The sequence below is a fragment of the Chelonia mydas genome, chromosome 8, assembly GCF_015237465.2.
Source record: "Chelonia mydas isolate rCheMyd1 chromosome 8, rCheMyd1.pri.v2, whole genome shotgun sequence".
Taxonomy (NCBI): domain Eukaryota; kingdom Metazoa; phylum Chordata; order Testudines; family Cheloniidae; genus Chelonia; species Chelonia mydas.
Window position 1 is genome coordinate 26152906 of NC_057854.1, and position 18275 is coordinate 26171180.

Sequence of the window (18275 nt, forward strand, 5' to 3'; positions counted from 1 at the left end):
CATCAAATGTTTCCTAGCCAGAGCCCTGGCTGCTGAATATATAGCATGGCACTGATTAATCTGTTGCATCATGTAAATGAATGAATAAAATGTAAATAGCCCTACCTGAAAACAAAATGGGCCAGTACAGTTATGCTACCCCTGTGTGTGGTCAAATAAGGACAGTCTCACGCATCAGCAGCACCCTCTCCCACATCACTAAGTGACATGACCAGAGGAAGCAGTACTTAGTGGCAGGTCCCCCTAACAACATTTGTTCAGAGAAGTCTGGAGGAGAGTTTAAAGTAAAGCTGCCAGAGGTAGCTTAAAACCTCACATGTAAGAGTGAGAATCAGCTCATAGCAAGAGGTCTGCTGGAATGTCTGGAGCAAGATTTGAAACAGTCAATACTTACCTTTGTGATTTCTTGTGCTCTCTTTGTGTGAGGAGTTTTGTGTTACACCAGGGAGCCCTTACATGCTGTTCCTTACCTGTTTCCTTTATACTGTGATTTGTGAGCTGTGGCAGGGTCTGCAGGCCCTCTGTGCTGCAGCCAGTCAGCTACCATGCATGCACCGCATGGTACCGTCTGTCCAGCAAGTTGCTTCTTTGTCCTTGGGTTTGCCATGATACCCTAATGTTAAAATGTCTCCTGCTGCTGCTCGGTGGCTGTACTTTTCTCTCCATATCCCCTTCCAGGTGCAAGAGTGTTTATCCTATTTTGTGCCCTTTGCTCTCTGTAGATATGAATAGCATTTGGGGGCGGGGGCTGTGTTTACTTGTGTGCTGCTGTGCTACATGACAGCGAAAATCTCCTTTAAGGCCTCCTATGGGCCTGGCTGTGTAACTTCATATTTGCACCTTTCCCTTATGTGTTCATAATGCTGCCTGGGACCGTCTCTGTGAAAATTCCTCCTTCTGAGTGTTTCCTGATGGTCTGTGGTAATATTAAACCACGACATGGTACCTATTCTAGCGGCCTAGCTCTCCCTGCTGGACATTGAAATGCAGTTTCTTTTACTCTTTGGCCTGGAAAATAGGGAGGCTTGGCAGAATTTTTTGTGTGTGGGTATGTGTGTAAATTAGGTTAATATCAATATTTTTATCTTAATTTTTTTTAAATTTATTTTTAATAAATGTTCAGTTTCACAGAGATATTGCAGGGGATTTCCTACACGGCCACGGGGCCAGTAACACCACACCCCTGCAGGTGCAAGGTGCAGGAAAGGCTGCGATCCTGGTAGGACAGAGCAGAGACCCGTGGCTGGGCTTGTGAGGAGGAGGAGGAACACCTGGCTTTGGAGGATATCACCCCACTGCTGAAAAGCTCCTTTCTGGTGATGGCCCCCTCACTCCTAGTCAGTGAGTGAGTGAGTGAGCGAGCAGGGCCATGACAGCCAGGTTACAGAGCCTTCCCTGAATGGCCTCAGGGCCAGTGACACGGGATCCCAGAAGGTTCAAAGGTGGGGAGGCTGCGCTTGCCGACTCTTACTGATGGATATTTTTTCATCAATTTATTGTCAGGTGAAATTGAGATTCACCAACAATTAATGATTTAATCTAATCATTCCAAGCATAAAAATAATGTTTACCCACAATTATCATTAGTGGGTCTGCAGGTTTTAAGATTTGGATGAACTACATTTTGGCTTTGTGTACAGGCCTCCGCTTGCACTTCTCAGGAGGATCCTCTGTGTATTATGAGCTGCCACGGTGGATTATTTAAGCATTGAAGTAATGCTTAAATAATCCACCGTGGCAGCTCACAATCTTCTATTCTAATCTTTTTCAGGCCCTTACACCCATCCCACTGATATCTCAACACCTTCCAAGAGTGGCTAGATTCTGTCATGTGTGGCTCTTTCCTTCCTTCTTTCTTAGTCTCTCTGGGAGTGGAAATTGTGTGTATTTTTTTTTAGTGCATTATGCATGTATATTAGCAAAGGCAAGGTCAGAGATGTTCTCCTTGCACTTAGAATGGAAGGTGATGAGCTTGGTGATGGCTCTTAGATTTTGAGGGAATTGATTCCACAGTATGTGCCTGGTCCCCCGGAAAGCTCTGTCTCCTTCACAAACAAGCTTTACCCTGGAACCATTGTGCCAGAAGAGTGGAGCTTTCAATCATAGTGTTTGTTCCAGAAATAGGTGCTCTGTTAGGTATCTGAGGCCTTGAATGTACAGACTAAGGTCTCATATTTAATGCAATATTCTTTTGGGAAGCCAGTGTAAAGAGCAGAGGACAGATTTTCATCAGACAAACTTTTATTGTGCCATGTAGGGTAATGGGAGCCTTGGTTTAATAAAGTGTTTTTGCCTTTTGTTTTAAAATAAGAGACTTGTTTAGGGTTGCTAGGCATCCAGTTTACGACAAGGGACCCTGGCGGCTCCGGTCAGAACCGCTGGCCAGGCTGTTTCAAGCCCAGTTGTGTCGCTCCAGCTCCTAGGCATAGGGGTGGCCATGGGGGCTCTGCACACAGCCCCCACCCCAAGCACCTCCTCTGCAGCTCCCATTGGAACTCGGCCGCACCTCCGCCAACAAGCTAGAGGGACATTCTGCTGCTTCCGGGGAGCTGCCCAAGGTGACCTTTGCCCGGAGCCTGCACCCCAAACACCCTCCCGCACCCTGGCCCTGAGCCTCCTCCCCCAACCAAACTGCCTCCCAGAGCCTGCAGCCCACGCCTCCTCCCATGCCCCAACCCTCCTGCACTCTGAACCCATCCCACACCCAAACTTCCTCCCAGAGCCTGCACCCCAATCCCCTGCCCCAGCCCTGAGACCCCTCCTGCATCCTGCACCCCCTTCCATGCCCCAACACACTGCCCAGCCCTGATCCCTGTCCTGCACCCAAACTCCCTCCCGGAGCCCACGCCCCCTTCATACCCCTACCCCAGCACCAGAGCCCCATCCTGCAACCCAAGCCCCTGCCCCAGCCTAGTGAAAATGAGCGAATAAACAAGGGTGGGGGAGAGCAAGCAATGGAGGGAGGAGGGGATGGAGTGAGCAGGGAGTGGCCTTGGAGAAGGGGTTGGGTGCAGGGGCGTGGCCTCATGGAAGGGGCGTGGCCTCAGGAAAGGGGCGGGGCAAGTTTGTTTGGTTTTCTGCAAATAGAAAGTTGGCAACCCTGGATTTGCTAAGGCCAATAAAGGCCTTCCTTATTCAATGGAAAGTTAATTCCATGGGTTCTGATGGCATGTCCATGTTTTTGACTCATGCATAGCAAAATGTGGAAGTAAAAATGAAATGGCTCCATGTCTAGTTGGCAGCCGGTATCAAGTGGAGTGCCCCAAGGGTCGGTCCTCGGGCCGGTTTTGTTCAATATCTTCATAAATGATCTGGAGGATGGTGTGGATTGCACCCTCAGCAAGTTTGCAGATGACACTAAACTGGGAGGAGAGGTAGATACGCTGGAGGGTAGGGATAGAATACAGAGGGCCCTAGACAAATTAGAGGATTGGGCCAAAAGAAATCTGATGAGGCTCAACAAGGACAAGTGCAGAGTTCTGCACTTAGGACGGAAGAATCCCATGCACCGCTACAGACTAGGGACCGAATGGCTCGGCAGCAGTTCTGCAGAAAAGGACCTAGGGGGTTACAGTGGACGAGAAGCTGGATATGAGTCAACAGTGTGCCCTTGTTGCCAAGAAGGCCAATGGCATTTTGGGATGTATAGGTAGGGGCATTGCCAGCAGATCGAGAGGCGTGATCGTTCCCCTCTATTCGGCATTGGTGAGGCCTCATCTGGAGTACTGTGTCCAGTTTTGGGCCCCAAACTACAAGAAGGATGTGGAAAAATTGGAAAGAGTCCAGCGGAGGGAAACAAATGATTAGGGGACTGGAACACGTGACTTATGAAGAGAGGCTGAGGGAACTGGGATTGTTTAGTCTGCGGAAGAGAAGAATGAGGAGGGATCTGATAGCTGCTTTCAACTACCTGAAAGGGGGTTCCAAAGAGGATGGATCTAGACTGTTCTCAGTGGTAGCTGATGACAGAACAAGGAGTAATGGTCTCAAGGTACAGTGGGAGAGGTTTAGGTTGGATATTAGGAAAAACTTTTTCACTAGGAGGGTGGTGAAACACTGGAATGCGTTACCTAGGGAGGTGGTGGAATCTCCTTCCTTAGATATTTTTAAGGTCAGGCTTGACAAAGCCCTGGCTGGGATGATTTAGTTGGGGATTGGTCCTGCTTTGAGCAGGGGGTTGGACTAGATGACCTCCTGAGGTCCCTTCCAACCCTGATATTCTATGATTCTGTGATTACTTCTATTTCAGGAACAGAGCATTCTGAAGGATGCTCATGTACTCGATGGACTGGTCTGAAACCAATTTTTACTAGTTAGAGGATTTGACTTTTAGTAGAGCTTACATACCCTTTGGTAATTAACAGCAAACGTCCACACACACCGTGCAATTACAGAATGTTGAACATCAGAACACTCAATACAGTTATGGAGTTCAGATTGAGGCATTCTCTAACCCTTTTATGTGGGTCTATGCCAGGCCTTGTGTCAATATGATAAACTATCCAGTTTAGAAAGTGGTAATAACAGATCCTTCCGGTGATACATGCAGTTCAAACTCCAGCTTTTAAGTTGGTAAGTAAAGATCAGATTTAATACCTTAGAGGAAAATGAGCACTCAGCACAGCACGTTCTAATGGCAATTCCCAAATTCTTATGCGTTTCCTCAGTTCCCTTCCATCCCTTTTCTCTTTTGAGTCTCTCTAGTACCCTTATACTTAAGACAAAAATGCTTTTTAATCTCAGAAAATGAATGGATATTGAGTAGGGGATTCCAATTAAATCTTCCTTCACATTCTCTGTTTAGGCCTCTCTTGAATCTTCCACTTTCTCACTGTACAGAAAATGTTCTGTAATTCAAATTTCATGTATACAAAATTTTAAGCAGAGAGAAAGTTTGAACTATTTTAGGTTAAAGTAATTCCTATCCACCCAGGCATGCACATTCTTCATAAAAAAAACCCAAAAAACTTGAAGTGTTCCCAAGAATTATATTATGCTTCTATCCTAGTTACACTGAGAGGTGCACCTTTAGAACCATGTGGTCTCATTAATGTGCAGAATAACTCAGTTGTCACATAAGCAGGGATCATTCACCTACTGCTAAAATGCACATGTTGTTCAGCACTAATATTACCAAATGCTTTAGGGCTGGAGGCTAATAACTGCAGTTGACCTACAGATAGTACTGGGGTTAAAATCCCTAGGCAGTAATATTTGTTGGGATCAGGAAACAAAGTATGAAAGATTTATTTACATAGCTCTGTAGTATCCCTATATCCTCTCTGGGGATGCTCATTGCCCTCCTGGCATTGACTGAAAATGTTTCAGTTAAAAGATAGTCTTCTGCTGATTGATTTATCTGGTGGGAAGGTCAATAATAATGTTTTATGAAATATTCTAAAAAATCCTGGATCTTTTCTGCAGAATAACGTATATAATTACTAAAGGACACTGACTGTCCAGATAAAATCATGGGCCTTATTTTCCACTCTATTACACGTAACTTCACTGACCTCAACAGAGTTATAATGGCATAAAATCAGTGTAACAGGGTGGGAAGTAAGCTCTTTGGGACAGAAATGGTATTTTGTTGTGTGTTTGTACAGTCTCTAGCATAACGGAGTCCAGGTCCATGACTGGAGCTCCTTCGTGCTATCACAGTACAAATAATAAGAATAACTTGGAATAACTACTTGAAAATCTTTGTGTTAACCACAGTAAAGTGAAATATTTTTTAAAACATTAACTTGCTTTGTAGCATTTATGCTATTTATTTCTTTTCTGTATTTTGCTCAGCTTGTTGGACATTAAAACTTTTCTTTCTTTCTTGCCCTCAGAGTTTTACTTCTGTTTCCAGTTAGAGTATCTGTTCAGTTTTACTTTCCAGGTCTCATGATCATGTGCAATGTTGTTTCAACTCACAACACTTGAGGCAATGTTTAGCAAGGTCCAGATTTTCCACTGTTGTACATCTGCATGCAAATGACTAGTTATGTCGCTACTGAAAAGCAGTGCCTAAATGTGTGTAGCAACTCTTAGCAAAGTGCTCTGAAGATTATTGCTAATTATAATTAAATCCCAAACTCCCCTTTTTATTGTGATTTTTAAAGAAATATATTGAAATACTTATTTGTTAGTCTTCAGATGAAGCAAAGATTACAGTGCTCCTTTAAACCCATTGTGGTTTTACTTATAAAAAAAATCTTAATAAACTTTAAGGCAAAGATTTTGATTTACTGCAGAAAAAAATCATTTAGTGAAGTCAAGAGTTTAGTTGAACTCTTTCTGTTTACAAAGATGTTTTTAAAGCTGCTAGAGATGAGCTAAAATTGTATATAATAAAATATTGGCACAATGGGGTTTCCTAATATATTCTTTTGCTGGTTATGTAATATCACTTTTGAGGTTTAGCACTGAGAGATTTCAGTTTGGTGATGGGGGTTGGAGGGGAATCCTTGACACCATAAAAGAAGCTTGAAATAAATAAGAGAAAATATTGCTTCTGTTTGACCACAGGGTGATACTATCGCTCAATTTACTCATTTTATCAAGGTCACTTATATAAAGATGAAAATGTTACACAGTGAGGCTCTTAAAGAATAGGGTTCAGTGAAAATTAAAGATCTCTTCTGAACATCAAACCAAACTGAACTGTAACTGCATTTTTGTTTATAAATATTAATGTGTTATTCATAACCTTTTCATCACTATATTGGATTTACTTTATTATGCTTGGTCCCTAGCTAATATACAGTAGCGTGCAGTAAACTTACTTACACTTACATCATTAGGCAAATACAAAGAGACCCAGGGTAATTACAGCTGGGAAAGTTTGCTGTTGGTTTGGATCTTGACATTAGAATTAGTAGAATCAAGACTATAATCTCTCCGATGAAACAGAAGTTAAAATGCAGCTTCAGTGTTAATTAGCTGTGTCATTCTCATAAATAAATGTCTTTTATAAAGGTGAACTGTTATTAATAAATAATTAATTGGTCCCTCTTCCGTGTTCCATTTTGATGTAGGGAGAATGATTCAGTTTTATTAAAAACATTTATTTTAATTTTATGAGTATTTAAAAAGCAATCCTGCTTATTTTAACATTTGAGACATTAGGTCTCCACTTCAGCCTCTTTGCTGGAGGCCCGTGGAGAATATCTGACCAATGATGTCACACCTGGCCGTAACTCATACCTCTAACGGGCAAGGACCACTGAGAAAGACTCGAGTTTTAACTCTGAGACGGCCTTTCTATAAATCAGATGGGAACAATAATACCTAGGTGGTTTTTTGCAGTTTTAATTCTTATTATGGCTAATCTAGTGACTTTGGGAGGGTTTTGTTAATTTAGCAATGATAGTATACATTATCGTTTTCCTAATATGACATCACAGATATAATTTGCGTGCTATGTGATTTGCATTTTGAGGATGGGAGTTGGGGTGAAGATGTGTACTATAAACTATTCAGTGTAGCTTTGCTCCAACTATGTAACATGCTTTGATTTGCTGCCAGTGTGACACTGCCAGTTTAGGTGCTGCTCTACATGTCTGCCCTTATTTTTATTCTAGAAATATTGTGTGGAAAGAGAGCCTGGGAATAGACTAATTTTATGGAAATATTATGCAAACCAATGTTGCACCAGGAGTGGAAGAAAGACTCTAGAGAACAGTGTATAAAACATATCCTATGAAAATATGTTCCTATGAAAATACATATTGTTTGGGCTTCACACATTTTGTATATTATCCAAAACCAAGAACGTGCTCCTGCAAACTCTTAATGCTGAATGTAATGACTTCAGTGAGACTGCTCAAGTAAGCTCTGTCCTCAGCAATGAGCTTTATCTGTGACTGGTAGTACGGTTTTGCAGGCCCAAGCTTGCCTGAATGAAATTGGATGAAAATAATCCCCCTAACAAGGAAAACCTCCACTCTTTTAACTAAATAGCCACACATTTTATGGATCGTATCAATTGCACTTTCTTTATAAGGCTGCATATGTAACCCACACACCTCCTGGGTGTGGTGTTCTGTCCCATCTAGTGGCACCGACACCACTTAGAGAGAGAGTTAAATGAATCTGCTCTATAGCCATAGCTGGCTGTTAGCTCATGGGTAAAGGCTCATGCACTAAACTCCAGAGGTCCCTGGTTCAATCCTTCCTATCGACATTACGCATCTGTTGGCATTACAAATATATTTTATTTCAAACTTGAAGAAACAAAAAATTTCTTGTGCAGTTGTCTCTGCAATGAAGTTTTTGGTTCTGCTGTAACTCAAGCTCACTGATTGCTAATTAACTTGAGTTAACTAATAGGATTGTTAATTCTAGCTGAAGGGCCATTTTCTAGAGACAAATAGATGTAGAGAAGAGGGACCAGGAACAAATGTTTGTAACGTTAGCCTTGACCGATAATTTGTGGTTGTGTGTGGGTACATTTGAATTTACAGATATGTAATCACAATTAAAAACTGTTGACACCTTTTTACCTTTAACTTTAAAAAAATGCATAATCAAATAGTGACTGGTTCAGAACTTGTCATTTAGAATCTTCTTTCGCCTGCCTTGGCATTCTACACACTGTGGACAGCAACTGTAGCTCTTGCAGGAATTTGTCTGCATTAGTCTCTTTTTGCCTCAAGTTGAATGATTGCCAGTTAACACAAGGTAGTTTACACATTAGCAAAGTTTGGTGTGGACACTCCCCAAAGTTTGTTCCAGGGTACAGACCTTTGTGTTGAGCCCAAGGGTAAAGACAGAGAGAAACACAATGTACTAATTAACTGAAGCTGGTGAAAAATGAAAGCTACTTTTGGAAAACTATACATATATGTTGTGACAAAGTTCCTGCTCTACCTTGGTGGGTCTTGCACTTATCGGCGGATTTGCTCACCTTGGAGCTTCATGGCAGCCCTCAACTTGGCCGTTTTTCTGAATCCACGGTCCAGGTTGACTCCTCCTGTGTCTGACCAGGAGTTGGAGGATTTGGGGGGAACCTGAACCCGCCCTCTACTTCGGGTTCCAGCCCAGGGCCCTTTGGAATGCAGCTGTTTGGAGTGCCTCCTGGAACAGCTGTGCGACAGCTACAACTCCCTGGGCTACTTCCCCATGGCCTCCTCCCAACACCTTCTTTATCCTCACCATAGGACCTTCCTCCTGGTGTCTGATAATGCTTGTACACCTCAGTCCTCCAACAGTCCGTGTTCTTGCTCCCAGCTCCTCACACGCACACCACAAACTGAAGTGAGCTCCTTTTTAAAACCCAGGTGCCCTGATTAGCCTGCCTTAATTGATTCTAGCAGCTTCTTGATTGGCTGCAGGTGTCCTAATCAGCCTGTCTTAATTGTCTCCAGAAGGTTCCTGATTGTTCTGGAACCTTCCCTGTTACCTTACCCAGGGAAAAGGGACCTACTTAGCCTGGGGCTAATATATCTGCCTTCTATTACTCTCCTATAGCCATCTAGCCTGACCCTGTCACAATGTTTATATATATATAAAATATCACCAAGACCTTAGAGTTGTTGTTTAGAAGGGTTTTAAATTGGGTCAATTTTCATGAAATTTATTAACTTTTAAAAAAATTAAATAATGTTATCAGAATGGTTATCATAATTTTTTGTTTACTAAAACCTGGTTTATGGTAAATGAAAAATATTGATAACTGTTTTGATAAAGTTTTAGATAACATCTTCAATAAGAACTTTGAAAATTTTGTATAATTTCAGAAATTTCCTTTTTTCACTAAAAATTGTTGAAAAGGGCCTCTTTTACTGAAAAACACCTTAATTTAAAATTATTGACCAGCTGCTGTCCTAAATTAACTTTTTTGGTAGTGCTGTTATAACTGTTTTATCAAGGCAGTTGGGACCCACTTTCTTTTAAGTTCTTGAGGATTGTTTGTGGTAGTGTTTCATTGGTTTAGGGCCAGATTTTCATTTAGAGAACTAAATAAGGGCAATGGGTGAAATCGTAAATTCATTGGAATAAATGGCAAAACTCCCATTTACTTCAGTGGGGCCAAGATTTTATTCCAGATTTTCAAAAGTACTCAGCAGCTCCAATTGTGACACTTACAGCCAAATTTTCAAAAGAACTCATCATCCAACAGGCTCTGTTCCTTTAAAATCTGGCCATGTAATTTTGGGGCCTAAAAAGGACCTGAGCATTTCCGAAAAACCTAGCTCCAATTGTGGGTGCCCAGTTCTTTTGAAAATCTAGCCCTTTGTCCTCCAACGGCAGATAAAAAAGAGAAGTTTACCTGAGTTAGTTGGGAATTTTCTGTGAGAATGATTTCCCGATAGAAACTATATCTTCTGCGAAATTGAAATTTTCTGCAAGAAAAATGTATTTTTGCCCCAAAGATAGATATAGATATATATAATTTTCTTTGGAGCAAATAAAAATGAAATATTTAATTTTGGGTCAGTTCAATCCAAATGGGAATATTTTTGATTTTTAACTGACCTAAAATGAAACATTTTGATTATGTCAAAATGTTTGGATAAAGAGTGCCAAAATGAAATATTTTGACATTTCTGAATCAAAATGTTTTGGAATCTCCATTCTACAAAAAAAATTGAAATTTAAACTTTTTATCCCAATTTGGGATGAAAACAAATGCTGAAATGTCTGAGTTTCCCATGGGATGTAAATTCTTAAGTCCTGTACACTTAGACCATTGAGAAAAACAGTGGGAGGAGGAAAATAAAACACACAGATTTATAAGAAAAGGGGAAACAAGACCTCACAAATAGCACTGTTGTCTTTGGGAAAACTATGGCCACGGTGCCTCAAACTTCTGTTTTCTTTTTTTCCATTCTTTATCTGTTAATTACCAGTGGTCTGGTCTGCAGACTCAACCTGAGAGAGCTGCTGCACAATCATGTCTGCTGCACTCTTGTTCCTATACGGAGAAAGTATCTCAGACTCACATGAATGTTTCTAAGGCACTTCTCTGAGTGAGCACAGATAGTAAGAATAGGTATAAAGTTTAGATTTCACATTTGTCATAGATTTTTGTTTGCCTGGAAAATGATAAATTTCACATGGCTTCTGTGATGGTATATGTGTTTTATTATTATAAATGCAAATCATCCTGATCCACTGGACTCTTGAGAAGTAACCAATATGGCTTCTGGTACTGTTAAATTTGAATAATACTACCATGGACCAATGTTCCCTCTAATTTTTTCATCCATGTGCGGAATAAATTTTGTTATGTGTGCTGAGGTAATATATGGATGTGTGCCACCAGTAGAAACAAAAAACATAGATATAATATCGATATCTATATCTATATATTTTTAAGTTACCATTGGGATAATTACTCCAGCCAGGACAGGTTAGGCATTTTAGAACTCACTACTCAAGGAATTAAATTTAAGTGTAAGAGAGAAATAAAAAGTATGATATGAGTAGACCAGTCAAAAAACTAAAAAACAGCACTTGGAAAGAATAAAATTACAGAGAATATATGTGCATTGCAGGAAGTACCAAGAAGTAAAAACAACAATAATACAAGTATGTGTTGGGAGGTGAGGGTGAAATACTGTGTGTGTGTGTGTGTGTGTGTGTGTGAGCGAGAAAGAGAGAGTGCTGGCTGTTGGCTGTTGGGGAAGTTTCTGAGAGACACTGTGCACTCGCTCTCTTTAAGGCACTCACTGAAAGCTCTGCTGCTCCTGAGCCATGTCCCCCCTCCCTGCTCTGCGGAGACGGGGTACATGGGCAGGGGGAGAGACAGATTGTGTGCGTGTGTGTGAGAGAGAGAGACTGTGTGTGCTGGCTGCAGGGGTGAAAGTAAATTAAAGGGCTTACCAGTACGCCGGAGTCCTGAACAGGGGACGTGGCCTCAACCGGAAGAGGTAGGGCCTTAAATCCCCGGCCCTTTAAATCTTGATTTAAAGGGCCCGGGGCTCCAGCTGCGGTAGTGGGGGCTGAGAGCCCCAGGCCCTTTAAATCACCCCTGAGCTACCAGCTGCAGAGGCGGCTGGGAGCCCTGGGACTTGGGGGCGATTTAAAGGGCCCAGGGCTCAAGCTGCCACTACCACAGCGGAGCCCTGGGCCCTTTAAATCACTGAGGAGCCCTGGGGGCTCCCAGCTGCCACCGCTATCCCAGGGCTCTGGGCTCTGGCAGAGCTTTAAAGGGCCTGGGGCTCCGCTGTGGTAGCAGCTGCCGGAGCCCCGAGCCCTTTAAATCCCCGCCTGAGCCCTGCTGCCCGAGCCCTGGGGTAGCGGCGGCCGGGCTCAGGTGGGATTTAAAGGGCCCCAGGGCTCTTTACGCCAGGGTTTAGGCAGCAGGGCTCTGGCAGGGATTTAAAGGGCCGGGGCAGTAGCGGCGGCTGGAGCTCCAGGGCCCTTTAAAACCCCGCCGGAGCCCTGCCACCGCTACCCTAAGGCTTTAAATTGCCGTCTGGGAAAGGCAGTCCTGGTACGGTGCACCGGCTCTTGCCAGTACGCCGTAGCGGGGCGGACCGGCTTACTTTCACCTCTGGCTGGCTGTTGGAGAAGTCTCTGAGAGACCATGTGCTGGCTCTTAAAGGCACTCGCTCACCGCACAGAAAGCTCATTCAGTCCTACAACTCTCCTAGTCGAGTCCTGACCCTTGTCCCCTCTCCCCTGCTCTGGGGAGATGGGGCATGGGGGGTCACCCTAACATCAGCAACCCCTCCCCCTCCCCCCACTCTGCACAGCCGGCAGGTGGGTCTCAGAAGCAGCTGGGTGGGTCTCAGAAGCAGCTGCAGGAGCAACGTGGCTGCAAAGCAGGGGGGAGGGGCACCTGAACACATGCTGCTGGCCAGATGTGCGTGGCTTTACTAATCAAGGCCACCTGACCATGCAGAACACAGCCGTGGACCCTAAAAAACATTTTGATTGTAATTGTTCATTATTTGTTGCGTGACTTGCTGTAGTCTCTTAAATATGGATAATTTTAGTTCAGAGACTAATTACTATGGATACTCAGCTACTGTAAATCTGAAACTACCAAGTGTTTCACAGTTACCTAATTTTTTAATATATACCATGCCACTGGAACAGCACAATGGCAGGTTTTTTTACCACTCTCACTTTGTTAAATACACAGTAATAATTTCTCTGTTTGTAACAGATTTCAGAGAATAATTACACTGTACTTGAATATAACAATTTATTAACAAAGGATTTCTAACAAACCAGTGTGACTTGTCAAAGGAAATTGCTGAACTCTTGGGGTTTTTTTTCTTTTTTTTTCTTTTTTCTTTTTTCTTTTTCATACACACAGTTTAGTGGGAGCTGTTCCAGGGAGGTAGAGAGAATGAGGATGCACTTTGAGGGGGGCAACTTTTTTTCGTTTTAAAAAAAGGTTCTCCAGTTAGTCTGTGTGCATATGGCTGGAATGCAAACCATGGTTGCAGCATCTCTGTAAATAGTTCTCTTAATAAAGAACCACCTGAGTGTTAGAAACATAGAGTCCTTTTATGTTATTACTCAGTATGTGAAACATGAACAGTTTCTAGACTATCCACGTGCTGAAAAGGAAGCTGGTTCCTAAAAGTTGGCTGTGAGGGGAGATAGTGCTATGGAAAATGCTGGCAATAAAATCTAAAGCCATAAAACACTCCAGATATCTAGAAAGACTTTTTAAGAATCATGAATTCTGAACACATGTTTGAATAAATTTTGGATGACTTTCTAGCAATTGTGGTCAGTTTATAGCTCTGGCATTGGAAACTACTTGAAAATTGTAGTTTCTAATAATTTTGTCATGAAACCTTGTGATGCTTAGAGGTTTTAGTTGAGTTTTACTTGGAATTTAGGTCTGAACTCTAAACTCAAAATGTGTGTCTGTACATGTGAACTTAAATGGATTAACACTGGGGAAAAGAAGTTCATACAAGCCCTTTTCCACATGGCTTGGGAAATAAGTTTATGCAAGTTCAGGAGTATTCCTTTCAGTTTCACTGGATGATTGGTATTGAGAGTTTCTACTCTCAAATGTCATTGTCTCCACCATGAAATGAAAAGCAAGTAACTGTTAAAACTAAAATAAAGAGGATATGCAGTGTTCTAGCGTATTGGTCCCAGGATACTAAACAGACAAGGTGTGTGAAGTAATATCTTTTATTGGACAAATTTCTGGTGATGAGAGACAAGCTTTCAAGCTTACACAGAGCTTGCTTGTCTCCAAAAGAAGTTGGTCCAATAAAAGTTATTACCTCACCCACCTTGTCTCTCTAACTTAAAGGACAGTCATTTTTCTTCAAAACACAGGCTTTACCCAGTGTACTATGGCACCATCAATGCATAATGCTGCCTGTTGCTTAACACAGACATATTTTCTCTGTCACGTTTGAAAATCAAATGACCTTAAGTTGGTGTATCTGTCATTTGTTTTAGTTTCAATACCAAATTTTACAGCACTATAGTAAGGAAGGAATCTACAAGAGTGCTATTGTCAGCAATTACAATAAATCTTGTTTATCTTGATCTTACATCTGTTTTATGGTCATTTTTATTTAGATATGTGAAAGAAAATGACAAGAAAGTCATGTTCAATTTCTTTCTTCCCCTTTCTTTCTATAACCTTGACCCAGAGTCATAAAACAAAGTTAGTTAACGTACAGCATGCACATCCTTGTAACAGCTGCTTTAGGTGAGGATCAGTCATCCCTGCAGAAAGCTCTGATGACTCATAAGGAGGTGGGAAAAGTGTTATGCCAGGGGTAGGGCTGGCCAGAAAACAAGATTTCCATCTTGCAAAAAATTTTGAGGTTTTGACATTTGCTTTCAATGTGCATCAGGCTGTTGGTATTCTGGGGTCAGTCTCTCTCTCTCACTCTCTCTGGTTTTCACTTGAAATCCCAGACCTGAGAAACTTTTTGGTGCATTTTTTTTTTTTGGTCAAAACATGTATGTATTAATACCTGGGGTGGAGGGGACAAACAGCTGTGCATACCTCTCTATCAGTGTTATAGAGAGCAAACAATTTATGAGTTTACCCTGTATAAGCTTTATACAGGTAAAACAGATTTATTTGGGGTTTGGACCCCATTGGGAGTTGGGCATCGGAGTGTTAAAGACAGGAACACTCCTTAGGCTGCTTTCAGTTTAAGCCTACAGCTATTAGGGGATGTGGTTCAGACCTGGGTCTGCGTTTGCAGCAGGCTAGGGGGTCTGGCTCAAACCAGGCAGGAAACTGAAGTCCCAAGCTGGGAGGGCAGGGAAAGCAGGGGCAGAAGTAGTCTTGGCACAACAGGTGGCAGCCCCAGCGGGTTTCTGTGGTCCAAACTGACACAATATCCTAATTTTAAAAGTATTTCATCGAACATGAGGAAATTCAATATTAGACCTCAACTTGACAGATAATGAGGAACTGATCACAGAGCTAAAAATTAATGCTAACTTAGGTACAAGTGAACAGGACTTGATCACCTTTATAATGTGCAATCAGAATAAAGTCCAGACTAATTATATATATGCTTGAGGCTTTAAAAGGGCCAGTTTCACAAAAGTGAAAATGATTATGGGCCAAATCAGGTGGGAGGAAGAATTTAAACAGAAAAATATGAATATTTGGGAATTGTTTAAGAACACTTTACTAGATGCCTGAAAAGCCAAATTCCACAATCAAAGACCAAAGGATGTATTGGTTAAAAAAACGAACCGATATAGAGGAAGAGAAAGCAGTTATACAAAATAAAAAGAAAATATATAACAAATGTAAGAAAGAGAAAGTTGATAGTAATGAATATAAATCAGAAGCTAGGAAGTGTAGAAAATTGATATGGGAAGCAAAGGGACACAAAGACAGTTAAAGAAATGAAAAGTGTTTTAAAAGTTGATATTAGGAGTAAAAATAATCCTTAAAATGGTTTTGGTCCATTACTAAATGGAAATTGTAGAATTATCAATAATAATGCAGAAAAGGCAAAAAGTGTTCAATTAGTATTTCTTTTCTGTATTTGGGGGAAAATAGATGAGGTAGTCATATCATATGATAAGACACTTTCCATTCCACTAATATCTCAGGAGTATATTAAACAATGGCTACTGAAGTTAGACTACAGTTATAAAATCAGCAGGTCTGGATAACTTGCAACCAAGAGTTTTAAAAAAGCTGACTGAATTGCTCACTGGACCATTAAAGTTGATTTTTCAGTAAGTCTTGGGTCACTGGGGAAGACGGAGAAAGCTACTATTGTGCCAATATTTTAGATGGGTTAACAGGATGACCCATGTAATTACATGCCTCCCAGTCTGACATTGATCCTGGGAACGATAATGAAGTGGCTGATGTGGCACTCAATTAATAAAGAATTTAAGAAGGGTGTGAAGGAACTGCTGAGGCTGGTGACCTCACCAGAAAAGGTGGAGCCTTTGGTGGGTTGGTCAATTTGACAGTTGGAGAGTGGATCTCGAGAGTGGGAGATCTGAGAGTGATGACAGGGCAGTCACCAGGAACAGGGAGTTGGATGGTCAGACAGAAGGTCTGGCTAGACTTGCCTGGAAAGGGGAGCTAACTGAAGAAGGGTTAGTAGAACTCTGAAGAAAAACCTTGAAGAGGCTGAAGACAGTTCAGTTTGATGTTCCTGGCCCAGACTGTTCCTACAGAGGTAAAGCATGGTGGGTTTTGGAGGAGAGAGATTCCTCAGAAAAAGTGAGGGTATCCCAAAACTATCCCAGTAACCGGGCAGCAAGGGTTGGTGCTGAGAAGTGACATTGGACACGCAGGTCACAGCACAATATATATTCATATTTTAAATAACTAAGAAGCTCAAGACAGACTTATGCGGATAGGGTAAGATGAGCAGTTTCTGTGTATAAAACTACTTTTCTGTTGCTTCCAGTTCTACGTTAGGTTATATTTAGGGCTGTCGATTAATTGCAGTTAACTCACGCGATTAACTCAAAAAAATTAATCGCTATTAAAAAATTAATCACAATTAATCACAGTTTGAATTGCACTGTTAAACAATAGAATACCAACTGAAATTTATTAAATATTTTTGGATGTTTTTCTACATTTTAAAATATATTGATTTCAGTTACCACACAGAATACAAAGTGTCCGGTGCTCACTTTATATTATTATTTTTTATTACAAATATTTGCACTGTAAAATTTATAAACAAAAGACACAGTATTTCTCAATTCACCTCATACAAGGAATGTAGTGTGATCTCTTTATAGTGAAAGTGCAACTTACAAATGTAGATTTTTTGTTACATAACTGAACTCAAAAACAAAACAATGTAAAACTTTAGAGCCTACAAGTCCACTCAGTCCTACTTTTTGCTCAGCCATGCTAAGAGAAACAAGTTTGTTTACATTTACGGGAGATAATGCTGCCCTCTTCTTATTTACAATGTTACCTGAAAGTACGAGCAGACATTCGCATGGCACTTTTGTAGCTGGCATTTCAAGGTATTTATGTGCCAGATATGCTAAACATTCATATGCCCCTTCATGCTTCGGCCACCAATCCAGAGGACATGTTTCTATGCTGATGGCACTTGTTAAAAATACAATGTGTTAATTAAATTAGTGCCTGAACTCCTTGGGAGAGAATTGTATATCTCCTGCTCTGTTTTACCCGCATTCTGACATATATTTCATGTTATAACAGTCTCAGATGATGACCCAGCACATGTTGTTCGTTTTAAGAACACTTGCACTACAGATTTGACAAAACGCAAAGAAGGTACCAATGTGAGATTTCTAAAGATAGCTACAGTACTCAAACCAAGGTTTAAGAATCTGAAGTGACTTCCAAAATCTGAGAGGGACGAGGTGTGGAGCATGATTTCAAAAGTCTTAAAAGAGCAACACTCTGATGTGGTAACAACAGAACCCGAACCACCAAAAAAGAAAATCCACCTTCTGCTGATGGTATCTGACTCAGATGATGAAAATGAACACGCATCAGTCCGCACTGCTTTGGATTGTTATTAAGCAGAGCCTGCCATCAGCATGAATGCATATCCTCTAGAATGGTGGTTGAAGCATGAAGGGACATATGAATCTTTAGCACATCTGGCATGTAAATATCTTGCAACACCGACTACAACAAAGCCATGCAAATGCCTGTTCCCACTTTCAGGTGACATTGTAAACAAGAAGCGGGCAGCATTATCTCCTGCAAATGTAAACAAACTTGTTTGTCTGAGAGATTGGATGACATGAAATAGGACTGAGTGGACTTGTAGACTCTAAAGTTTTACATTGTTTTGTTTTTGAATGCGGTTATTTTTGTACGTAATTCTACGTTTGTAAGTTCAACTTTTATAGTGAAGAGA